Source organism: Lissotriton helveticus, chromosome 5_1, assembly GCF_964261635.1.
Source record: "Lissotriton helveticus chromosome 5_1, aLisHel1.1, whole genome shotgun sequence".
Taxonomy (NCBI): Eukaryota; Metazoa; Chordata; class Amphibia; order Caudata; family Salamandridae; genus Lissotriton; species Lissotriton helveticus.
In genome coordinates, this window is record NC_136065.1 from 2,124,295,681 (window position 1) to 2,124,322,889 (window position 27,209).

Consider the following 27,209-nt stretch of genomic DNA (forward strand, 5'->3'; position numbering starts at 1 on the left):
ATGTTCTGTGCCCCTACGTGTTCCCCATCTTATGCTATGTGTGCATGATTAATATGCATATGTATCCCCCATGTTTGATTAAAGACGCAATTACAGTTGTGTCCATCTCTAATATGCCAGTTTCCAGTTCTCGTGAAAGCTACGAATATCAGGCCTATGTAAAGCTACGTTGCCACGTTTCCCAGTGTGCACGTTATTTCATTATAAAGTCCCCGTTTCTAGGCCTCAAAAGGGCCCGGACACCAGATTCAGCTTCTGTCTCCTGAACCCTCGCTGCGGAGCGATACAGCCCCCACCTGTATCCTCGACCCTTCACTTACTTCCTGCCTCGCAGTGCCCGGCTCGGCCTGGCTCTGCCTCTGAGTCTGCCAAGAGTATGTTATGATTCTAGTTATCAGTCCAGCCCTCCTTCTCTGCATTCCTAAGCTACTGAATCGCATCAATAGTTTCCGTCATTGTCTAGCCTTTACGTCTCCATGTAAGAGAAATACTGTATTAATGGTCATTTAATATTCTTCATCACGCACTACATGAAGAATAATGTATGCACTAGTCTTAGAGTCTGTTAGCCTTTACCCCGATAACTTTTGGATTCTATCAACATGTTCTCTAAACATCAGATACTAGATAGGGTTTAGGTACATGTCGCCCTGACTCTCCAGACTTCAGTCTCTACTCCTAGCACAGAGTTCATAGCCCCCAGCTTCTCCTAGTAACACGTCATTGTCAGTTTGCGCGCACCATTAGGTTAGAGGTCCCGGCTCCTCAGGTAGCCCCCTCCATGTTTCCGCCCCATTTATGACATATTCTGTTACGTTTACATCACATGTCTATGTATACGCCTCTTGTTACACCTACTTTCACCCTTATCTTTCGCGACTGCTATTGACCACACCCACTGCTCCGCCTACTGTATTCATTGTAATGCAACTGTTTTAGTATATATGCTTGTGTACTGTTATTAAATGTTAGCGCGCTCATCCCATATCCAGCCCCGGCAGCTGCCGGGCCCTGCCATCCTATTCCTATGCAGGTTGTCCTGTTCCTGTCCTTTATGCTGTATTAAACCTGCAAACTCCTACTACCTCGAATCTTGACTCTTATTTATTGAGCTATCTGTTATTACTATGTCCAGTAAAACCTAGATCCGGTATTATTTATTTATATACCACATATCAACCACTTAAAATGTACTTGCATGTTTCACTATACTAATTCAACACTAATCCTCTATGGGTCCGGAGTAGCGTGCTACTCGCTGAAAAGGCGTTTTGACACCTTGGCAGGGGTAGTAAGTGCAATATAAATGCAATTACAATACAATACAATAGTATTTACAACCCATCAGGGACTGACACAAGATATAGGGGCCTATCAGCAAGGACTGGCGATAATTAGCGCGCTTAGCGCGAGGATATTTATCGCCGGATAACGCTGATCTTTATAGCTGAGATGGCGTGCTACCAGCAACGTTTATCGCAACAGCGATTAAAATCAAGGCACAAGCTGTCAAATGTGCGATTATCGCTGGAAATCCATTGAGAATCGCACAACGTTTGGCGAATGCTTGCTGATAGGGCAGGGCAGAATTAGCCATGATATCCACCTTCCATATGATATCATGGCTAAGTCAAATGAAAAGCAGGCGTAAGGAAAGTAGTGATAAGCGCGGTTAGCGCTACTTTTCTTATTGCTCTGCAGGTTAGCGTGAGGCTAGATAATAGGAGAAATGTCAGTTAGCGACATTTATCCTGTTATTCTGGGGAGGAACGCCCACTTTGCATCTCATTAGAGATGCAAAGCTGTGCGTTAAGGAAAAGGGTGCTGAGGCAAGGATTCACGCGGTAGTGTGACCTTGCTAATAGGGTGATACAATTATCGGCGTTTTCCGGCCGAAAACGGACGCTAAAGCGGCGATAATTGTCTTAATGATATGCCCCTAAATTCTTTACTCAACAAAGCCTATCATTATTGATAAATATAGCTATTATTAGAACCGATCCTGGCGTAATAAGTGTAATTTCAGGAATTTAATATTACACTTTTTATGTGAAATTCCTGAAATCACGCCCCTACACCATGCCGCGTAATTATGCCACCGTTCCCATCCAAATGATAACCCTGAAGCATGTTAACAGCATGAACGACATGACTGCATGCAGCTGTTTTTCATGTCACTTGTATTTTTCACTCTATGTGTGTAGCATGAAATGTGTCTTTGCTTAAAATAATGGTTGCAAAGCCATATTTTGTGCTACCACATAGCACTAACATATAGCGCTAAATAATGGATTTATATTTCATGTAATTAGGCTTAATTTTCCATCATTTTCCCAAAATTATACCTAAGTATGTGAAAGCAAATGCTGCAAATGTCACATATCCCTAACTGTAGCGTATTTATCGCTGCCACCTGATTCTTACAAGTCTTAGATTTACTTTTTCATTCTTTTACACAATGTCCTGACCTCCCACAATACAAACACAAGCCATTTGTGTGCCTTTTTTCTCTCTTCTTTAGATTTGTATTTATTTATTTATTTAGTGTTTTTATAGAGCGCGAACCAGACCCGTGAGGGTATCAGAGCGCTTTACAGAAGTATCAGGTGGGATACAGAACAAAGGAGGGGGAGAGTCCAGGGATAAGGAAACAAATAGAAACAATATATGGTAAAAACAAACAGTCATAATATTCGACTACTCTAAGGGATAGGAGCAAAAACGATGCAGTGAACTAGAAAAGCAGTGTCATCACCCTGAAGGATTGTTCAAAGTGCAGGGTGGGTAGTATAGGGGAAGGCAGCCAAGGAATAGTGACGTGATCATAGGTAAAGTCAGGTTGAGGGGGTGATTGTAGCGTGATCTTTAGGAGAGGAATTTGCCCATTAGGAAAGATTTGGTCTCCTTTTTGAAGTGGGCTAGAGACGGTATTATTCTAATGGCGCCCTCCAATGGCAAAGGCTCACAGATTCCTATATCCTACCTTTTTCTGCCATAAACCAGATACACAGAACGGCTGTCTTTTCTGATTCACTGTCAGATAAAGGATGATCGGACTGTACCACTAACTCAAGGAGCTCCTCGCATTAAGGCCCTCATTGCGAGTGACCCACTGCTCCACCTAGAATCTGACTCCGCTGGGTCAGAATTTATTGGGTTCAATAGATGATTACCAATTGCAGGATTGTTCTCGGAAAGGGGGAATAACGTGCAGATTTGGGTCCTTAACACTTGAAAATCCACATGCCATGGTAATTACCTGGCATTTTCCGTTGATAAATTTTAGGTTTGACCTGTCATAACTTATCAGGCAAATACTGCAGGAATGCAAACCAGGCTACTCTTACCTTGGTTTCCATCAACACCTTCTGGTTCTTTTTTTCTTTACCTTAATTCCACTACAGCACTATGGGGTATATTATCAACAACTAGCGATAATTTTTGTCTCTAACTTGTTTAGAGACAAAAATTATCGCCGCACATCGGCGATTTTTATCGCAGATAAACCTTGCTATTAGCAAGGTTTATCGCAAATGCGATAAAAAACGGCCGCAATGCATGAATATCGCTGAAAAGTCAGCGATATTCATGCATTATCGAGCAAATGCTCTTAGCCATGTTATCCACCTCCCATTGGATAACATGGCTAAGAACTGCTCAGGGCAGGTGTTAGCTTTTGGAGATATTCGCCCTTAGCGCAAATATCTCCAAAAGTTGGTAATAGGAGATAGCGATGTTAGCGACTGTTTCCAGTCAGTAACATCTTGGCACGCCCACTTTGCATATCATTAGTGATAAATATCACTGACATGCAAAGTGGGGCCCATGATGGTCGCTATCTCCTATTAGCTGTCGCTAACTGGTGTTAGCGACAGCTAGGTAATAGGGAGATCATTTTATCTCCGCTTTCTTGGCTTTTAAAGCCAAAAAAGCGGAGATGAAACCCCTTGATAATATGCCCCTATGTCTTTTCCTATAATTTATTTCTTTAGTGTCCCATATGTTACACTGTCCTCACTTGATACGTACCGCCTGGGTTTCGTTTTATGTATTTAACCATCTTGTCCCAGTAAACCCTCTAGGCCTCCCTACATCAGGCCTTTGGTCACAGGGGTCATTTATGTATTCTTTGATTGTTTCTTCCTCCCTTGCTCATTTGTTTTGGAAAATGTTGAACAAAATCTCTCTGAAATAAAAAAGAAAACTGCAGAAATGCATTGTTAGCCGCAAAACATTGAATTATGATTCGTGTAGAACAAGAGTTACCACGCCTATCGCAATTAACCAGGCCACTCGTAAAGAGGGTCTTAATGGGAGGATTCCCACTGGACCTAAGACACCTTTCAACTCACTGTGGCGGCCTTGATAACATAAGGATCCCATGTTTGCAACTGCCAGTTGACTGAATGAGGTCATAGAATTCAGTACATGTTGATGGCCTTGTTGTACATTTAACAAATCTGTATCTAAAGAAAGAATATGCAATTTCTATCAAGCAGTTTCTTCATCCTATAACAAAAACCTGGAAAATTGCATCCCAAAGGACCCTTTCCCTTCCACCAGAGGAATACTCCAATAAGCTGAATTCCCATGTAGATATTATAGGGAAAAGCGTCTTTAGTTTGGCCATCTGGCAAATTTGCTGGTTAAGCAGGACATGGAACTGACACTGATTAAGAAATATTTTTTGGGGATCTACAATCGGTATTTACGTAAAAAAAACACACAAAAATCAAGACTCGTTATTCAGTCTGTTTGGTATTCTGGAAATTGCATTTAGCAATTTCCTGAATAGCGACTGTCGCATTTGGCATTCAGTGATGACATCAGTCACAGGAACTAGGCCTCGGTTTAAAGCTGAAGAAACTTGTTGCCGCAGCTCCCGAAGACCATCCATGTTGGAACCCAGGGTGTGTTCGACATCCAACCTCTTCTCGACGCGATATATCAAGTGAGGACAGTGAGAAGGATGCTGGAGCAGAGGAAGCTAAGGTTCTCTGAAAAGGAACTTGAAATCCTCACATTGGAATGTGTTGGACGCCACGGTCAACTGTTTGCAAGCCATCCCAAACACCTCAACAACAGAATCAACTTCCATGTACCCAAAAGAACCCTCTGATCTACCAACCACGCACTGGCTGAAACCCCGTGCATCCAAAGAGCAGGCGGAAGATCCTTCTCTCACATTGCAGCCAAGACCTGGAATGAGCAACCAGCAGACATCAGACGCACCCCCTCCCTTAACACCTTCAGGAAGACCCTCAAGACCTGGCTCTTCGGCTGAACGGATCTGCGGACCCCCCCTCCTCCCCCCCCCCTCAGCGCCTTCAGACCCTCACGAGTGAGTAGCGCACTTACAATTCCCCCGGATCACAAATGAACTGTAAGATTGTAAAGTTTCTGCTTGCTTTTGAAAAGCGTTTGAAAATTAACTAATACCTCTAAAACTGTACTGTGCTTTTCTGATATTTTACTTTCTTTGTCCTTTTAAATGAGTACTTGAATTTTATCTAGATGCAAATTTTTAATATGTATTTTTACTTAATTTATATTTAAACATTGTTTTAGAAGTGCAAAGGAAATTTGTTATGGTTTTAATTAACTAAACAATAAAGTTTAAATAAATAAATAAATAAACAATTCCCCCGGATTGATCGATTGATCCCCGGCAGTGCCTGAGGCCCAGAAGAAAATATCTGAGAGGGGGTGCAAGGGACGATCAATGCGGTTGGATGACCCAGAGATCAAATTAGGATTCATTGGTACGATCTCAGATCTCGTACTGAGAAGAAGGTGGCAAGCCTGATGCAAAGGGAGCAGGAGCCCCCCACCCGCCCACAACCACCTGCCAAAGAGGGACATGTACATCAGTAAGTTTTGTGTAATTTACATCTTGGAACTTCCTGGAACCTCACAAGGTAAGTCAAATCTAGAATGCCAACAATAAATAGCATATGTGAAGGGTCAGGCAGACAAGTAAACAATAGGCCTGGGCAAAATTTTAATTACGCCAGAATAAACGGCATAATTTTGGTAATTTTGTGTAACAAAGTTTCGCGAAATTACCGAGATTAAGCCATCACTACATATCTTATCATTTCAGGGTGAAATTCAAACACAAGATGTACAGTTTGGGTAATGTTGTAACACCAGAGGCATTTCAGAAAGGTTTTTTACTCCAGCGCAAAACTACAAAACTGCAGTGTTTTGAACGTGAGCAGAAGTTCCTGAGATGGCTCCAACGCATCCAGAACGCCTCTGCACGCCTGATCCTCGACATCACTTGCCGCAGCCACATCACACCCCACCTGAGAGACCTGCACTGGCTCCAGGTCAAGAAGAGGCTAACCTTCAAGCTCCTCACCCACGCACACAAGGCACTCCACAACACCGGACCAACGTACCTCAACAGACCACTCAGCTTCTACACCCCGAACCGCCAGCTCCACTCCTCCGACCTCATCCTCGCCACAATCCCCCACATCCGAAGAGCAACCTCCGGCGGCAGATCATTCTCCCGCCTCGCCGCCAAGACCTGGAACACCCTCCCCATACGCCTACGGCAGACGCAAGACCTGCTGACCTTCAGAAAACTCCTCAAGACCTGGCTTTTCAAGCAGTAGCAGCCCTCCTCCTCCCCCGCAGCGCCTTAAGACCCTCACAGGTGAGTAGTGCGCTTTACAAATGATATGATTGATTGATTGATTGAACATGGGTGGTCAACAAACATTTCAGGTACATGTTTTACTCGGTAATTTTTAAGTGCAAAACTAAATATCTAAATGCAAGCACTGGTGTTTTAGATGCTAGCAACCGAAATAAGCTCAAGATTACATTTCCGAGCTGAATTTCTACCACACTGACTGTTCGGGTAATTTTTCAGTGTGAGATACATCACGTGTAATTATGTGTAATTCGGCCTAATTTTATGGTAAATTTGCATAGTTACGCTGCCCAAAAATACACGAGTTATGCCCTGCCCTAGTGAACATATTCCTAACCTATAGTAGTGCAGTGAATTAAAAAAAACATAAAGTCCAAATCTTAATGATATAATAGTAGTAGTCCATGTTCTTTCAAAGGGCATTATGGGAGATATAGTGTAAAGAAAAATTACCAGCAAATAGAAGGACAAAAACATGTAATGGTAAATGTTACACAGTACAACCAAGTAGGAATCACTAAAGTATTCTCAATCCATTTTTGCCCAGAAAATCCCCCTCCATACAGTGACTACTCAGAAGAGGAGGGTGCAGGAGATATACCCATGCGTGTGGCTGACCCCAATGACAGCGGCAGCCAGGGCAATCCAGCACATGCCGCAGACATCGGAGCTTGGAGACACGGCTTAGGAAGGGAGTGAGCACACCACACCAACTGCAGCACAGGACCCTGTCGTGGGGCTACACCAACTGCAGCACAGGACCTGCAGTGAGGACATCACACCAACTGCAGCACAGGACCCTGCAGTGAGGACATCACACCAACTGCAGCACAGGACCCTGTCGTGGGGCTACACCAACTGCAGGAAGGATATTGACTTGGTACCCGCTATAACCCACAAACTCAATTGCAATTCTCTGTCGCAAGTGTGAGAAGTTCAGAAAATCAACAATGTTTGGGGGTTTAGAACCCTCAATGTTGAAGGTTCAGTGCCCAGACTTGGATCCCGTGCTCTCCATGCCACTGGAGTCAAGCTTCCTGGCTGATGAAGGCTGAAAGCCCAAAACCAGTCCCAGGATGCTTGTTTCAACTCCAGGGAGGATTTGGCCTGGCAGTTTGGCCCGGACTGTTCCCATTGGGCGTAGGGTCAAGACTGATTTGCATATGGCTGAGTCCAAACTGGAATGGCATGGTGATTGTTGGAAATGGGATCCCTGGCTGGCCAGGGCTTTCGCCAAAGTCAGTCAGAGACCACCACCCCCAAGTCAGGGCAAGGGAGTTACACGCCAAGATAACCCCTACTCACCCTCTAGGTAACGTGGCGCGAGCAGCAAGGCTAAACTTGGAGGCGATGTAAGTTAAGTATTTGCGCACGCACCCCAGCAACAACACCCAAAGGCCCACCACAAAGGAAACTCCACACAAGGGTATATAAAAATAGCCTTTGTATTACACCAAAACACATTAGATAAAACACACTTTACAATGTGCCAGAGGCACGGGCAGAATTTACAAGGGATTATTTACAAGACAGGGCCACCTGGACCACTGTCAGGAATCAGCACTTTTAGAAGTAACAATACAATACTTGTAGGCCTAGAACTTAGAACATAGCCTATCAGACAGTACCTTCCGTCCTGGTTGCACGGGATAATGCGAGTGACCTCCTTAGTAAGCTTGAGCGGGCGACCCAGCGAAGCGGCGCGGCTCAGGGGAGAGTGTGGTATATAAATAAATAATACCGGATCTATTTTTGTCTAGGCATAGCAATAACAGATAGCTCAATAAATAAGAGTCAAGATTCGAGGTAGTAGGATTTTGCAGGTTTATTACAGCATAAAGGACAGGAACAGGACAACCTGCATAGGAATAGGATGGCAGAGCCTGACAGGGGGGCCCCGACAGCTGCCGGGCAGGATCTGGGATGAGCGCGCTAACATTTAATAACAATACACGAACATATATACTAAAACAGTTGCATTACAATACATACGATAGGCGGAGCAGTGGGTGTGGTCAATAGCAGTCGCGAAAGATAAGGGTGAAAGTAGGTGTAACAAGAGGCGTATACATAGACATGTGATGTAAACGTAACAGAATATGTCATAAATGGGGCGGAAACATGGAGGGGGCTACCTAAGGAGCCGGGACCTCTGACCTAATGGTGCGCGCAAACTGACAATGACGTGTTACTAGGAGAAGCTGGGGGCTATGAACTCTGTGTTAGGAGCAGAGACTGAAGTCTGGAGAGTCAGGGCGACATGTACCTAAACAGTATCTAGTATCTGATGTTTAGAGAACATGTTGATATAAACTAGAAGTCAGGAGGGGAAAGGCTAACTTGATTCTAAGACTGGAGCATGCATTATTCTACATGTAGTGCGTGATGAAGAATATTAAATGATCATTAATACAGTATTTCTCTAACATGGAGACGTAAAGGCTAGACTATGACGGTAACTATTGATGCGATTCAGTAACTTTAAGAATGCAGAGAAGGAGGGCTGGACTGATAACTAGAATCATAACATACTCTTGGCAGACTCAGAGGCAGAGCCAGGCTGAACCGGGCACTGTGAGGCAGGAAGTAAGTGAAGGGTCAGGGATACAGGTGGGGGCTGTATCGCTCCTCAGCGAGGCTCAGGAGACAGGAGCTGAATCTAGTGTCCGGGCCCTTTTGAGGCCTAGAAACGGGGACTTTACAATGGAATAACGTGCACACTGAGAAACGTGGCAACGTAGCTTTACATAGGCCTGATATTCGTAGTATTCACGAGAACTGGAAACTGACATACTAGAGATGGACACAACTGTAATTGCGTCTTTAATCGAACATGGGGAATACATATGCATATTAATCATGCACACATAACATATGATGGAGGACGCGTAGGGACACAGAACATGGCAAAATTTACTTTTCCACATTCCCTCCTTGTCACTACGTTTCCATCAGGAAACATCAATATTCATGATACCATCTATCATTTCATACAGTATCATTTGCTCGTCTCGAATTTTCTGGGAACGGGTTTTAGAACGGGGCTTGGGACTAGGAATACAAGAGGTAGCACAAATGCCGCAAATCGCAGGGCCACATTGTATGCAGAGACAGCAGCTGAATATGATCGCTACTGCAATACCTAGAAAGGACAATACTTTCCATCCCCAGGCGGAAATTATATTCCAGAACCAACCGGACCATGTCCAGGTGCCTGGATCTTGGTGTAACAGATGGGCAATTTTATGGAGTCTGGTTATAGCTGAATAAACAGACGGTGCGTTATTTGGAATGAAAATGCAGCAACTAGATCCGATGACTCTACAGGCCCGCCCCTATCGGCCAATATGACGTCAAGGACGAGACGATTCTGTAAAACGACAAATCTCATAGCAGATTGCTCTTCAGTTAAGTTACCTAGGGCAGAGGCAGTCTCATTAACTACTGCTTCAAGGGTTCTGGTTAATCTACGGATTAGCTTACTGTTCTGGATAGGTCCTATAAAGAAGAAGAAACCTCTATTGAAATCTGTATACTGTTCTAGAGCAGTTTCAGTATAATCGACAATCGGGGACTCGATCTCCCTTTTATGTCTAATGTGTACTAGATGTGTGTTTCTGTGATAATCAGATGGGGCTAGGAAAACAGGTGGCAGTAGGAAGGCAATGTAACAGGTTCCCTCCCAATCGAGGGGCAGACGAACATATGCGGTTTGACCACAAATAAAATAAGAATGACGTGAAGCTTTGGAAATAGATTTCCCACTGTCACTATATTTGACAATAGTAGTACAATCACTATGGCCTACATGTATGGAACCATAATTTTTAACACATAATTCGCCTTTGACTGGTAGTACTGAAATAGCAGGTAAGTCTGGAGTAGTATCAGACTGAACATTCAGGACCATGAAATTCGAAGAATAATTACCTAAGTTGTAAACTTCATTCTCTAGATCTAACCCTGTTCTGTGGGGAAGACCTTGCTTGTCTGGAAAACATGTACTGTTAAGAAAAGACATATCTGTTGAGGATGACGTTAACGTGGACCATGCTCCACACGAACCATTATGAGAAAATGGATAAGGAAAGAGTGGCAGAACTCCCTTCGGTGTCTGGAAAGGGGGGAGTCGACCACACACCCAACAATTAGTGGCATTGCTGGTCTGGTGTGAATAATGTAACATGCGGATAAAAGAATTGTTACGCATAGCGAGGCGATAAGAGAGTTCATGAGGAGGCAGATCACTAAATGTGTGCTCTACTGTAACATTAGAAGACTTCTTTACATGAGAAACTGGAAAATACAGATAAAATGCATAACTGGTGCAGGAAATCATAATACTGAGAAATAATATGAAACATAGAAAAACGATACATCGGATTGAGTTTTGACTAACTCTCTCACTATGGGGGTCTATTTTATACATGTCAGAAACCGGTCTAACCGTTTCACCTAGGGGAGGACTTAGACAATCAAACTGGCTGACTTATTTTACTAGACCTTAACTTTTTCTTATACTCCTGTTGCGGAGTTGTCTCTAACAGGGAGGGTGCAGTATCATTGTCTTTTGCGGGACAGTCCTTAAGAATAGTACTTTGGCAGTCCTTTAAATCCTCGGAAATGTTCTTTGAAATTGGTTTCAATCCATAAAACCTTTTGATATGCGAAAGATGCACCCAGCCTTTGCGTCCCTCCAACTTCACGGCTGTGCGGGTGGCCAGGAGGACCTGTCGGGGCTCCTTCCAGCGAGGCTCCAGCGGACTTGAACGATCGAAATTTCGCACTAAGACCATGGATCCGGGAACGATTTCATGCGGTGCCACCTCGGTATTGTCTGGAAATGCGGCGGCAACCTGTGAACGACAAGAGTTGAGGGCAGACATCAAGGAAGCTAGGTAATCTGTCAGCATATTACTTGAAACATCGGTAATACTTCGGGGTCTAGGTGTACCCCACATGTTAGGGGGGCGGCCGAATACGACCTCGTACGGGGACAGACCTGATCTGGAATGTGCGACCATGCGCATGTAGAACAGGGCAACTGGCAGAGCTACTAGCCAGTCCACACCTTTCTCTTGACAAACTTTTGCAATTCGGATTTTCAGGGTCTGATTGTGTCTCTCGACGAGACCAGCTGCTTCAGGATGGCGTACACAATGGAACTTCCACTGGTACCCTAACAAAAGGGACACGTGTTTCATTAGCTCGGATGAGAATGGCTGGCCGTTGTCAGAATATACGACTCTAGGGAGTCCATAACGGGGGAAGAACTCACGAACCAACTGCTTGGCAGTAGTCGTGGCTGTGTAATCTGGAACTGGATATGCCTCCGTCCACCTGGACAAAGCGCATACAACTACAAGGACATACTTGAAACCTCGACATCGCTCCATCTGAATATAATCCATTTGGAGGACTTCAAAAGGGTGGTCAGGAGGTTGGAATCCACCTTGTTCCACCGGGACACTTTTACCTGGATTAAACTGACAACATATCATACAGGTACGGACTTTCTGCTTGGCTGCAGCTCGTAAATGCTTGTTGAACCAAATGTTCTGGATACTGTCTAACATAGCTTTTTCTCCTAAATGTGCTGGACTATGTGCGGTATTAATAATGACTTGAACCATGGAGTCGGGGAGAAACCATGTGGCTCTACCCTTCGTTACCCATCCCTGATCTGTCTGGACCCCTCCTTGTTCGGACCATTTCTTGATTTCATCGGGAGTAGCATGTAACTGGATATCTATGACATCTTGAGTAGGGTCCTTAACTGTCATACAGGTAGTCGGATCTGGAGTATGTGTCGGTGTCTTATTAACTGGAATGTCTGGAGTCTGAGCTGTAAGCTTGGCTGTGCGATCTGCTAGATCATTACCCTGGGAAATAATGTCAGTAACTTTCGTATGTGCTTTGCACTTCATGATAGCAATGGATGTCGGTAAGTGTATGGCATCTAACAGAGCTTGAATAAGGAGACCATGCTGAATCTTGGTTCCATGAGAAGTCATGAAACCTCTCTCCTGCCAGAGCACTCCAAAGTCGTGTACGACTCCAAATGCGTAACGTGAATCTGTGTAAACATTAACTTTCAGGTTTTTAGCGTGTATGCAGGCTTGTGTCAGAGCAACTAGCTCTGCTGCTTGAGCAGACAGGGTGTCAATACGGTGTGTCTCTATAACTTCGGTGTCGGTAGTCACTGCATACGCGGCTACTAGTTCTCCTGTACTTGTTCTCATACATGAACCATCCACATAAAGTGTCAGGTCTGGATCTGGTAATGGAATATCTGTCAGATCTTGTCTTGGCTTTGTCATGATGTTAACTACTTCCACACAGTCGTGTGTGGCAGGATTCAAAGTAACTGATGGTAACAATGTAGCAGGGTTTAGGACGTTGCAGCGTCTGATTTCTATGTGTGGCTGAAACAGTGTCAATTCATAACCTGTTAAACGTGCAATTGTCAAGTGCTGAGTTTGTGTTCGGTTTAAAAGAACTTCCACAGAGTGTGGAACTTGTACTGTCAGGGAGTGTCCTAAGACTATGGAATCACTTTGTCTGATTGCTAGTGCTGTGGCTGCAACTGACTTGAGGCACGCAGGCAGAGCCTGGGCTACAGGATCTAATGTGCTCGAAAAATAAGCACAAGGCTTGTATTGTCCTGCTTGATCTTGTGTGAGAACAGATAATGCTGTACCTTCACGTTCAGTGACGAAAAGTGTAAAAGGCTTACTGTAGTTCGGTGTAGCTAGGACTGGAGCTTGGCATAAGGCTTTCTTTAACTCATTGAAACTAAGTGTATGTTCAGATGTCCAAGGGAGAACAGTCGATACGGCTGCCTCCTGTGTCGTTAACTGTATCAGTGGTTTGGCTAGGAATGCATACTGAGGAATCCATTGTCTGCAATAAGAAGTAAGGCCGATAAAAGCACGTACCTCCTTCTGGGTCCTTGGCTGAGGAAGACTCGCTATTAACTGGATACGGTCTGGTGTCAACTGCCTACCCCTCTTGGACAGTAAGTGTCCTAAGTAGACCACTTGCTGGACACAGAATTGAAGCTTCGAAGGGGACACCTTGTGTCCCATCTCGGCTAGGAAATACAAGACTGTAAGTGAGGCTCGCTCGCAAGCACGTTCCGAACGGGCTGTGATCAGTTGATCATCGACATACTGGAGCAGGGCAGTGTCAGTTGGCATGTGAATGTTGTCTAGTTGTCTCTTGAGTGCTTGACTGTAAATACTAGGACTTTCTGTGAAACCTTGAGGAGCGCGCGTGAACATATAGCTCCTTCCATTTAAACAAAATCCGAAAAGAAACTGGCTGTCTGGATGAATGGGGACACTGAAAAACGCATTCTTGAGGTCTATGACTGTAAAAAATGTGGCTTCGGAATCAATGGCTGTCAATAGGGAAGAGATATCTGGGACAACTGGGTACTGGGGAATAATACATTTATTAAGTTCTCGAAGGTCAATCACTAAACGATATACTGGAGGTGCATTCGGATCAGTACGTTTCATGACAGGAATGATCAGAGAATTGCATACATTGGAGTCAGTTTCTACAACTACCCCTTGAGCCATGAGCTCGTCAATAATTTTGGATAAGGCTGCTACAGCCTCAGGTGGCAGTCTGTACTGCCTGATTCGTGGTAACACTACACCTGGCTTGAGAGTCACACGATGGGGTGTGATTTGCATAAAGCCAACATCAGTTGGACCTTGCGCCCATAGATGCTGCGGAACATTAGACAATCTTGGATCAAAATCTCGTAATACATAGTGACCCTTGAAGTCACGTAGGAACAATCGTATTCCCTCTGGGGAACAGCATATAACTGCACCTAATTCTTTCAGTGTTTTAATGCCTAATAGATTCTCTGGACATGACTTAGTAAGTAACAGATCAGTAGTGCGGGACAGTGGACCTACTTCTAGGGTAACTGGCTTTGATATTTCATTTACAATAGGTTTTCCTGAAAATCCAAGGGAAACATTTCTAGAGCCTGAGAGCGGAGCCCCTGGAACTTCGGCGTGACTTATAGTGGTCCTACTTGCCCCCGTATCAATCAGAAACTTTCTGTCTTTCCCTAATACTTGACTGTGAACATAGGGACCTTCTTGATCTACAGGTATCTCGATGAGAGGCAAGCCTACCTCCCTCTCTAGGCTGTTTCATGAATACGGTTGATACTCTGGATACTCTGACTGAGCATACTGGTACATCTGCTGTGTAACATGCTGTGTTGCAGCGATGGGTTGCGGTACAGTAACTGTCTGTGGTGCATTCTGTGGCTGAGAAGTCTGTGAAACTTGCTCTTGTCTAGGCGGACGTGGTCTTTCTTTAGTCTTACCGGTAGCTATGTTGTGTTTCAGAACTGCACACTCGTTTATAAAATGACCTGGCTGTTTACAATAATTGCAGTTCCCTTTAACGGGAGCTGCAGGATGACTGGCTTGATTCGTACCCCTCTTCTGACTGTCTTGTGGAACAGATTGTGCAACTAGTACTTTCATTTTCGTGTCTTTCATACGTTTTCTTTCATGATCTTGTTCTTCTCTGATTCTATTCTGGTGGTATTGAAGCATCTGTAACATCTGGGACGGGGTATTAGCTTGCCAGGTACTTTCGACTTTCAAAACTCGATTCTTAACTTGTGGACTTGAATTCTCGACTAGTTTAGTAACAAAAAGATGAGGGTATGACTCGCTACTCGTCTTGAGGCCACTGTTTATAATAAAACATTTTTCAAATCTAGAGTAAAAATCACTAGTGTCTTCGTCTTGTTTCTGTTTACATGCTGAGATTGCATCCCAGTCTTCCTTTTTAGTTGCTAATAGTCTGGGCAAAACTTGTATTAACAGTTCAGGTAATTCTTTACATTTATCTCCAAGACCGGTACCTGGTACTCGTGCCTTATCTTCGGCTTCTAGAACTGCCCAATCGATCTTTTTCTCTCCCACCTCCCATTCTTTTTCTTTGAGTTTCTCATATACCCCTGCGGGCAACAAGACTTTTAACATTTTAATGATATCTGGATACGTGTATTTTCCCATACGGAGCATGTCTTTTAATTCTCGGTGGAACCCTGCTGGATCTTTGTCATGACAGGGAATTAATTTTTTCATCTCTAAGAGTTCCATCTTTGTGATAGGGGTGTAAACAAACACTCGTTGCATTTCACCACCCTCTGTCTTAACTGGATGCACTTCTCGTAACGGATTTTGTCTGTCTATGTAAAAGGGTTTACTTTCTGGAGGTGAGACATGAACAAAATGCGGGTTCAGAAACATACTATATTTGTGGCGCTGTTCTAGAATGACACTAATTAAATCAGTACCTAAACCTTTCCATTTATACTGGAGTAACTCGTTCAGGACATCATGTAACGGACCTGGATCAGAATGTTGACCCTCATACAATGTAATGAGGTGCTGGATCATATACATACCCACCAGTCGTTGCTCGGCTGGGGGCAATTTCAGAAACATTTGTGCCACTATTTCGTCTGGAAAAGTGGTAGAATCAGTAATCCATCGGACTGCTGATCGGACTAGTTCTTGTTCATGTATAGTACTTAACTCATTATAACCGATTCGTGATTTCAGAATGTGATCGGTAGCTTGAAATACTTGTTCTAGGGAACCTTGTTCTAGTGCCGGATGATGGAAAGTTGACTTGTGTTCTAGGCGTAAATGGCGATCTGGAAATCTAGATTTTCCTACATACGCTATTCTGGCGGGATTCTCGTCCTCTACCTCTTCAGTATCAGAGTTACTTTCTTTCTCGCTTACTTGTGCTGCTTTACGTTGGTCATGTAACCTTATTATTTCCTTACGAATTTTCTTGTACATACTCTCTATACTACTGATAGTCTTGTGCTTACCCTCGGCTATATTATCACTCCACCTTGTCAGAATTTTCATTTCGGCCTGATCTTTAGTCGGGGAATCTTGTTCTCTTATTAGACAATTAATCAGGAACTTTAATAACATGAGCTGGATCTCAGCTTTCCTTTGAGACATGACTTCACTAATACTTTCTGGATCATCCCCTGTACGGATGAAACGATATATTCTGTCTAGATCTTCTTTCATATCTGGTAGGGTGACTAGATACTCGGTCACCTTTCTCACGCGTAATGAATATAAAACCATATTATCCTCGCCTGGGACTGGATCATAGCCACATTCGGTAAGGGCTTTTCTTATTTCTGCAACAGACTGATATCTGGGCGTACGCTGTGACGCTTGTGCATGTAATTCGGCTAACGTTAAACGCTTGTGTGGCGGCGGGGTTCCTGGAGGACCTCCCCCTGCGGCCCCTAAACTAGAGTCATCCACTGATGCTCTTCGTCCTGGCAGAGTGGGAAATGGAAATGCAGGCTGGACTTGTATGGCGGGCTGGACCGGGGGTACCGTAACAGGTACTCCGGTGTCTGGAGGAGCAGGAAGTGCCTGATTTACAGGGACTGGCGGAGCGGGATTTGCATATTCTGGGACTGTGTCGTCCAAATAGGACGAAATAAAAATATCAGCTGCGGTTGGTTTGTGACGTAGCTTGAGCGGAACTAATGGTGGCGGGAAATTACTGGATGCCTCCGGGGTCGCTTTTGGCAAGCCCTCGGCAAGAAGAGGATACATACCCTTGATGAGGGCATGCCTCTGTCTGTCTGACTGTTCTGTTTTAACTCGTTCACCTATCTCGATTAGTTCCCTTTCCTGGGCTCGTTCCAAGGATTCTCTACTTAGTTCTGACTTTCTGATTTCTTTTTCGGTTCTTTTATGAGATTCTTTGCGCCATAACTCAATGGCATCTTTCTGTGACTGTCTGGCTTTCTTTTTCCATAATGCTTCTTCTACTCTCATGATGCACTCGGCATCCCATGTACCCGATACGGGCCATCTATACTTTTCTTCTAACTCCTTGGTATACTCTACCCATAAATCTAGATATAATATGGCGCTTATGCCATGCTTCTGATACATAAAATGACCTGGACTGTCCCTAGGCGGGACAGGAACTGCTTCTTCTAGCAGACCCTTTCTTGTTTTTAACTGACGTAATCTCGAAAAGAGGGACATTGCAAACTTGAATCTGAACACAATACAATACACGAGGAACAATAACAATTGAGAAAACAATTCAGGCATACCACGACATTGAAAATACATTGAATAACATTATGAAGCAACAGTTCGGACAGAATACTACCTGGAACACTGAGAACAGAAACACATGAATTTCTCGAGAACGGAACAGACTAGAATTACTGGATGCGCTGCTGAAACAGCACGGAACATACCGGTCCCATAAAGGGACGCATTAAGACCCGTATCCACCTAGGTGAACACTTCGTTTCAGATCTGCGTACCCAGACCCATCGGACCAGAGATAATTTAGATTGACCCTGTCTAGATACTACCCCAGCAACGGTACTCACCGGGCAGCAAGAACGGAAGGCCTCGGACTGGACTGGACTGCTTCGACGCCGGACGGTTGAACTTCGGACTTCTGTTACGGGTGGGCCTCCGGATACCTCGGACCTTGGACTCTCGGCTTGGGCTCTGGTCGGGACTCGCCGCGTTCCTCCACCGTCTCGTCTGGATGCTGGACCGCCTCCTCCGTCTCCTCCGTGGGCCTGAGGGATACTTGAAGCAGAAATATCTGCCGGTGCGCAGAAGAGTTCCGTCACGACTGCAGAGGGTCAGGGGGCCGGCGTGGCTTCACCGACGCGTGGGGAAAGGGCAAGTCCCTGTTCGGGCGCCATTATGTGGTATATAAATAAATAATACCGGATCTATTTTTGTCTAGGCATAGCAATAACAGATAGCTCAATAAATAAGAGTCAAGATTCGAGGTAGTAGGAGTTTGCAGGTTTATTACAGCATAAAGGACAGGAACAGGACAACCTGCATAGGAATAGGATGGCAGAGCCCGGCAGGGGGGCCCCGACAGCTGCCGGGCAGGATCTGGGATGAGCGCGCTAACATTTAATAACAATACACGAACATATATACTAAAACAGTTGCATTACAATACATACGATAGGCGGAGCAGTGGGTGTGGTCAATAGCAGTCGCGAAAGATAAGGGTGAAAGTAGGTGTAACAAGAGGCGTATACATAGACATGTGATGTAAACGTAACAGAATATGTCATAAATGGGGCGGAAACATGGAGGGGGCTACCTAAGGAGCCGGGACCTCTGACCTAATGGTGCGCGCAAACTGACAATGACGTGTTACTAGGAGAAGCTGGGGGCTATGAACTCTGTGTTAGGAGCAGAGACTGAAGTCTGGAGAGTCAGGGCGACATGTACCTAAACAGTATCTAGTATCTGATGTTTAGAGAACATGTTGATATAAACTAGAAGTCAGGAGGGGAAAGGCTAACTTGATTCTAAGACTAGAGCATGCATTATTCTACATGTAGTGCGTGATGAAGAATATTAAATGATCATTAATACAGTATTTCTCTAACATGGAGACGTAAAGGCTAGACTATGACGGTAACTATTGATGCGATTCAGTAACTTTAAGAATGCAGAGAAGGAGGGCTGGACTGATAACTAGAATCATAACATACTCTTGGCAGACTCAGAGGCAGAGCCAGGCTGAACCGGGCACTGTGAGGCAGGAAGTAAGTGAAGGGTCAGGGATACAGGTGGGGGCTGTATCGCTCCTCAGCGAGGCTCAGGAGACAGGAGCTGAATCTAGTGTCCGGGCCCTTTTGAGGCCTAGAAACGGGGACTTTACAATGGAATAACGTGCACACTGAGAAACGTGGCAACGTAGCTTTACATAGGCCTGATATTCGTAGTATTCACGAGAACTGGAAACTGACATACTAGAGATGGACACAACTGTAATTGCGTCTTTAATCGAACATGGGGAATACATATGCATATTAATCATGCACACATAACATATGATGGAGGACGCGTAGGGACACAGAACATGGCAAAATTTACTTTTCCACAAGAGCGGTGCTGCTCGAGGCTTGGACGGGCTGCCGGCACGGTACAAGCGTTTCTCTGGGGCGACCAATGTGTGCGGCTCAGAAGAGGAGGGGGAGGCAGGATGCGGGCGACCCAGCGAAGCGGCGCGGCTCAGGGGAGAGCGGCGCTGCTCGAGGCTTGGACGGGCTGCCGGCACGAGCTGCCGAGGGGATTGAGCGAGGCACACTTCAGCGAGGCCCCAGGGGCCCAGGGAGATCAGACAAGTCCCATCAATTTGGCAGGGAAGGCACCATAGAGTCCACTGGTCCTGGGACTCTGGTCAGGGGGCAAGCTTAGTATCAAGCCCTTGGGATCACTTATAACAGAAGATCACTGTAACACAAAATAAGACATAAAGCACAAAACCAGTACCCACTGGTAACAGGTAAGTCCCCCCTACGCAATCCTAACCACCCTAGGAACAGGTCACGCAGGGAACCAGGACCTTACTAGCACCACCTGCACTAGCAAGAACAACCACCTCAGTATCACAATACAAGTAGGGGCATAGACCTGGGGACAAAACACATGATGCAGAACCTACATTCAGCGGTGTAAGGAACACATGACGCATCGACACACGTTCAGCGGTGTAAGGAACAGGGCACATAATGTATCAACAACACATTCAGAGGTGCAGAACACAGGGTGCGCAAAACATACTACACATTGTACATTTCCTAACACCCAAAAGCAATAGGACATAGATCATAACAGCATCTAAACCTTTAGCGCAGAACTCACAAAGTCCAGGTTGCGCCACTGCGCCAGAACCTAAACGTAGCAGCTGCCCACTACTTGCTGGGCAGCTGAGGGACAGAACAGGGGGCCTAAACGCTGCAGCTGGCACTAAGTGCTGCGCAGCTGGGGAAAGGCCAGGGATGAAGGAGTGCGTCTCACTCCTAAGTCCATAGAACACATGTCCCTAGGAAGGAAAACCTAAACGGTGCAGCTGCCCACTAATTGCTGGGCAGCTGGAAACAGAACTGCGACAGGGGCCCTCACTGGCCCCTCAGGACAAGGACTGCGCCCAACTGAGCCCTCTGGCTCTACAAACAAATATGCCCCGGGTGGGAGCCATCTAGGCTCAAGAAACACTGCTGCCCAGCATGGGGGCTCTCAGGCTTGGCAGTACATACCATGTCCCAACACGTTGGAGCCACGGGGCTCAACACGGGCTCCTCGGGCCCTTTAATTTGATACTGTGCCCTGGGGAATCATTAGGAAACGTTGGGGCAGCCCTCTACCATCCGGGGCCGCCCTGAAGGCACCTCTCACCTTGTGGGGCGCACGGACCCCGAAGAAAACGTTATGCCCCCACCGAGCCCTCTGGGCTCAAAGAACAACTACTGGGGGCCGTTGGAGCGGCCCTCTGCCAAGCGGGGCCGCTCAGCATTGCGAGGGAGATCCCTTGCGCACTCTCGCCACCCCCCCCACCCCCCGGGGCAGCCCTACTCACCGGCTGCTCTCCGGAGGCGGAGGGGGACGCATTCTCCTGGCAGCAGTCTGCCGGGGCTCTCCCTCGCTCACGGGGGCCTCGGCAGACATCCTCTGGCAGCGAGCGGGGCTCTCCCTCACCTCATGGGAGTCCCACCCGCTCTCTCTTCATCTTCACCCGGTCCCCCATCTCGGGACCGGGACTCCAGGGGGGAGCTGCAAGGCTCCGGACCCAAACTCCTCTTCCTGGCGCGCTGGCCAATCACAGCGCGGCGGTGGGCGGGACTTCCTCCGGCAAACCGGAAGTCCCGCCCCGCGTCAGGCACCGTAGTGCCTGGCTTCCTGTTTTGCGGCGCGAGGGCCGCGGCGGTGAATCCGGGGGCATGACGAGGGGTGGCCTCCCTCGAGAAGCATTTAAAAGGTACCAGCGAGGTGGGCACTCGCTCGCTGAAGGTCATAAAAAGGGGCAAATAACGCCGGGTGGGCACCGGCTGAGATCCATAGCGCTCCCAAGCGCTAGCAGGACATCAAGCGCTTCCAAGCGCTAAAAGGCAAATAAAGCGCTCACCCAGCGCTAGGCACACAGAATACCGCTCTCATGCATCAGGGGTCAATGGAGGGCGCTCCCAGGCGCTAGGGCAACAGCAAGTCCTTCAGGGGTCCATCAGCAAGCCAGGGGCTGGGCAGGGCTCAGAGAGGCAAGCCATCCCTGAGCCCAAGCAGCAGCACGCCCCTGGCAGATTCAAGCAGCAAACAAGAACATTTTCATGGGGTCACAGCCCCTCTTTTATACACCTTTTCCCTTTGTCTTTAGGTGTAGGGTGGGGGCAGAACCAGTCGCAGCTGGTTCTGGAGCACTCTTGATGGCCCAACCACCCATTCTATTCACTGGCAGGGCTTGGGTCATCAGTCACACCACAGGGGGGCAGAGCCAGCATTGTGTGGGGAAAACCCAGCCCATCCAGGACACAGGTACACTCCTCCCACACATCACTCATGCTAATCTCCCACTCACCACCGGGGCAGACCCACACAGACTTCCTGGAGCCTGGCATCCCAGCCAGCTCCAGCCAATCACACGCCAGCACCCTCACAGCACACGTACAGCCATGTCTAGAAATGGCGCTTCCCTACTAGACACATACATGCTGCATACACCATCTCGCAGCATTCACTCCCCCGAGTTCACACATACCAAACTTGACCATGCACACCTCACGCACCAGGAACTACCAGGGACACAGACATTCCCCATGCATTCCTATGGGAGGGCAGGCCAATCTCACACACGCACTCAGGGAGAGCACGCACTTTACACTGCGCCACAGTGTCAAAGTGCGCAAAGACCAGAAATCACTATAATTTCAAGGCAAAAAGTTCAGGGGTGACCCTGCCAGAAGGCCCAAGTCCAACACGACCCCCTTCCAGCCAAAACGCAAGGTAGGCCAATCACCACCGTGATGGACTTCCCTGCTTGGGGCGATAGAACACGGACGCGGGCCCGCACTGCAGGGACACCCTCCGGTTCTACGCCAAGTTGATCCATAAGACAAGCACATCCTTAAAAAAACACAGGCCCAACTAGGCTACCCCACTGGTACTCCTTAGCTGTCCACGGCTAGGACCAGGCCCTAGGCCACCTAGATACCACTAGTCCTTGCCAATACACAGAGTGGGGGGTAGTAACCCCTGGCCTACAATAGCCATTCTCCACTCCCTTTCTCAGCGTAGTTCCAAACTACCACTGATCCTTCAACCTAGGGTCCGCACCCTCAGGCTGACCAGAGGTCACGGGCAAGAATGCCCCACCCTACCTCTACTTCTGAAGCACCCTCCAGAACACAAATCTCCCACCTGGGATCCAAATTCACCGGATGCACCGGGGTCAGACTCCCTCTGATCCCCTTCCAGAGTTCTGCACCCTCCCACTGTAGAACAGGGTCCCTCCACTTAAGGTAGGACCCACCTGCTCTCAGGGTAGTACCACAACACTCAGCCAAGAACCCTAAAGATCCCCGCTAGGCCTGTACCACCCCTTCTGGGAAACACAGGGTCTCTTCACTTAAGATGAGCCCCACCTGTATTCACAGGGGTACCCCTAGAAGACAAACCGGCCAGGACACTGGCTACAGTCGCCCTGCCGTCCAGGACAGGCAACACCTGAACCTGGCTCCCTAACCTAGGGACGCTACCCTTTGGTTAGATGCCTGGCGCACCAGGACTTCTACAAGTTGGAAACAAAAATCTAAGACTTTCTCTCCTCCTTCAGCAGCAAGGCAACCACTGCAGGTCAATACCCCATACAGCTTACCCGGTTCCTTCTCTTCAGGCAGGAGTTCCCTCTTGTAACTTCAGGACACTACATACAGTTGCCCTGACGTCCAGATCCGGAAACACCGGCTACTGGCTCCCCAACCGAGGGACGTACCCTTTGGTCAGATGCCTGGCGCACCAGGACTTCCTTGAGGGTGACACAACTAATGTGTCGTGTACAAGTCTGCCTGACACTCAGGACAGAAGTGGCATCACCATGGTCACTCACTGGCGACACAACCCTTCTGGCTGGCCCCTGACCCACTGGCTCTTCCACTGGGGAACCTATCCCCCTCGCACCCCTCCATCTGGACTTCTGCACCCTCCCAACTGGAGCGGTACTGCCAGACACCAGAACTACTGGAACCCTGGTTACAGAGGTTCCACGTTCTCCAGACACTCTGGAAGATCCTCCCCAAATGACCTATTGGTACAGCCTAGGCCCCCGACCTGATGTTCCCTTCAAGAACAATCCAGGCCCTGAGACTGGCTTTCGGGCACCTGGAGACATGCAGTCCCACCCACTCCTTCTCCTCTTGAGACAGGACGTGAGCCCCTACACCGAGACCTAGCTGGGCTACAATGAACCTCTTCCACCACGCTGGGCTGGAAGACACCTCAGACACTCCTTTTGGAATCACTCCATCCTCTATGCCTCTCTCCTCCCAGAACATTACCAACTCCAAAATTCTGTCTCTCAACAGACCACAGAAATCAAAAAGCAGACGTTCTTGGGAAAAGTTCAACACACAGGACTTGAATATCTGAGCAAAACTAGCATTCAGCAAGCTCCCCATCCAGAGAACTCACAAACACATCCAGTGCCACACACCATTCATCCACACACACCCCTCCCCAGACTGGTAAGGCAGTTTCTACCACCCCTGATTTCTCAACCTGACCACACTTGACACAGGTACCATTACTCCAGGGCAGGGACGGGGGACACATGCACGGGACACACTCATGCTGCCACCACTGGATCCCACCCTTCTGGTGAATCCAGAAAACACACTGCACTTAGGGGGATGATCTACCCTCCCGAGCTAGGGACACCTAACTCAAAGTGCACAAGAAACACCTTTCCACAGAAATGACATTTTCAGCAAACTCCATACAATAATCCCCAAAATGTTTTTATCTAAAATGCAGAGTTTTGTGGTGCAGCCAGCTGCTACTAAGGTACAACGCAAACACAAATCCTTATCCCACCGCTTGCCGCCAATGTTGGAAATGGGATCCCTGGCTGGCCAGGGCTTTCGCCAAAGTCAGTCAGAGACCACCACCCCCAAGTCAGGGCAAGGGAGTTACACGCCAAGATAACCCCTACTCACCCTCTAGGTAACGTGGCGCGAGCAGCAAGGCTAAACTTGGAGGCGATGTAAGTTAAGTATTTGCGCACGCACCCCAGCAACAACACCCAAAGGCCCACCACAAAGGAAACTCCACACAAGGGTATATAAAAATAGCCTTTGTATTACACCAAAACACATTAGATAAAACACACTTTACAATGTGCCAGAGGTACGGGCAGAATTTACAAGGGATTATTTACAAGACAGGGCCACCTGGACCACTGTCAGGAATCAGCACTTTTAGAAGTAACAATACAATACTTGTAGGCCTAGAACTTAGAACATAGCCTATCAGACAGTACCTTCCGTCCTGGTTGCACGGGATAATGCGAGTGACCTCCTTAGTAAGCTTGAGCGGGCGACCCAGCGAAGCGGCGCGGCTCAGGGGAGAGCGGCGCTGCTCGAGGCTTGGACGGGCTGCCGGCACGGTACAAGCGTTTCTCTGGGGCGACCAATGTGTGCGGCTCAGAAGAGGAGGGGGAGGCAGGATGCGGGCGACCCAGCGAAGCGGCGCAGCTCAGGGGAGAGCGGCGCTGCTCGAGGCTTGGACGGGCTGCCGGCACGAGCGGCCGAGGGGATTGAGCGAGGCACACTTCAGCGAGGCCCCAGGGGCCCAGGGAGATCAGACAAGTCCCATCAATTTGGCAGGGAAGGCACCATAGAGTCCACTGGTCCTGGGACTCTGGTCAGGGGGCAAGCTTAGTATCAAGCCCTTGGGATCACTTATAACAGAAGATCACTGTAACACAAAATAGGACATAAAGCACAAAACCAGTACCCACTGGTAAGTGGTAAGTCCCCCCTACGCAATCCTAACCACCCTAGGAACAGGTCACGCAGGGAACCAGGACCTTACTAGCACCACCTGCACTAGCAAGAACAACCACCTCAGTATCACAATACAAGTAGGGGCATAGACCTGGGGACAAAACACATGATGCAGAACCTACATTCAGCGGTGTAAGGAACACATGACGCATCGACACACGTTCAGCGGTGTAAGGAACAGGGCACATAATGTATCAACAACACATTCAGAGGTGCAGAACACAGGGTGCGCAAAACATACTACACATTGTACATTTCCTAACACCCAAAAGCAATAGGACATAGATCATAACAGCATCTAAACCTTTAGCGCAGAACTCACAAAGTCCAGGTTGCGCCACTGCGCCAGAACCTAAACGTAGCAGCTGCCCACTACTTGCTGGGCAGCTGAGGGACAGAACAGGGGGCCTAAACGCTGCAGCTGGCACTAAGTGCTGCGCAGCTGGGGAAAGGCCAGGGATGAAGGAGTGCGTCTCACTCCTAAGTCCATAGAACACATGTCCCTAGGAAGGAAAACCTAAACGGTGCAGCTGCCCACTAATTGCTGGGCAGCTGGAAACAGAACTGCGACAGGGGCCCTCACTGGCCCCTCAGGACAAGGACTGCGCCCAACTGAGCCCTCTGGCTCTACAAACAAATATGCCCCGGGTGGGAGCCATCTAGGCTCCAAAAACACTGCTGCCCAGCGTGTGGGTTCTCAGGCTTGGCAGTACATACCATGTCTCAACACGTTGGAGCCACGCGGCTCAACACGGGCTCCTCGGGCCCTTTAATTTGATACTGTGCCCTGGGGAATCATTAGGAAACGTTGGGGCGGCCCTCTACCATCCGGGGCCGCCCTGAAGGCACCTCTCACCTTGTGGGGCGCACGGACCCCGAAGAAAACGTTATGCCCCCACCGAGCCCTCTGGGCTCAAAGAACAACTACTGGGGGCCATTGGAGCGGCCCTCTGCCAAGCGGGGCCGCTCAGCGTTGCGAGGGAGATCCCTTGCGCACTCTCGCCACCCCCCCTACCCCCCGGGGCAGCCCTACTCACCGGCTGCTCTCCGGAGGCGGAGGGTGACGCAGTCTCCTGGCAGCAGTCTGCCGGGGCTCTCCCTCGCTCACGGGGGCCTCAGCGGACATCCTCTGGCAGCGAGCGGGGCTCTCCCTCACCTCATGGGAGTCCCGCCCGCTCTCTCTTCATCTTCACCCGGTCCCCCATCTCGGGACCGGGACTCCAGGGGGGAGCTGCAAGGCTCCGGACCCAAACTCCTCTTCCTGGCGCGCTGGCCAATCACAGCGCGGCGGCGGGCGGGACTTCCTCCGGCAAACCGGAAGTCCCGCCCCGCGTCAGGCACCGTAGTGCCTGGCTTCCTGTTTTGCGGCGCGAGGGCCGCGGCGGTGAATCCGGGGGCATGACGAGGGGTGGCCTCCCTCGAGAAGCATTTAAAAGGTACCAGCGAGGTGGGCACTCGCTCGCTGAAGGTCATAAAAAGGGGCAAATAACGCCGGGTGGGCACCGGCTGAGATCCATAGCGCTCCCAAGCGCTAGCAGGACATCAAGCGCTTCCAAGCGCTAAAAGGCAAATAAAGCGCTCACCCAGCGCTAGGCACACAGAATACCGCTC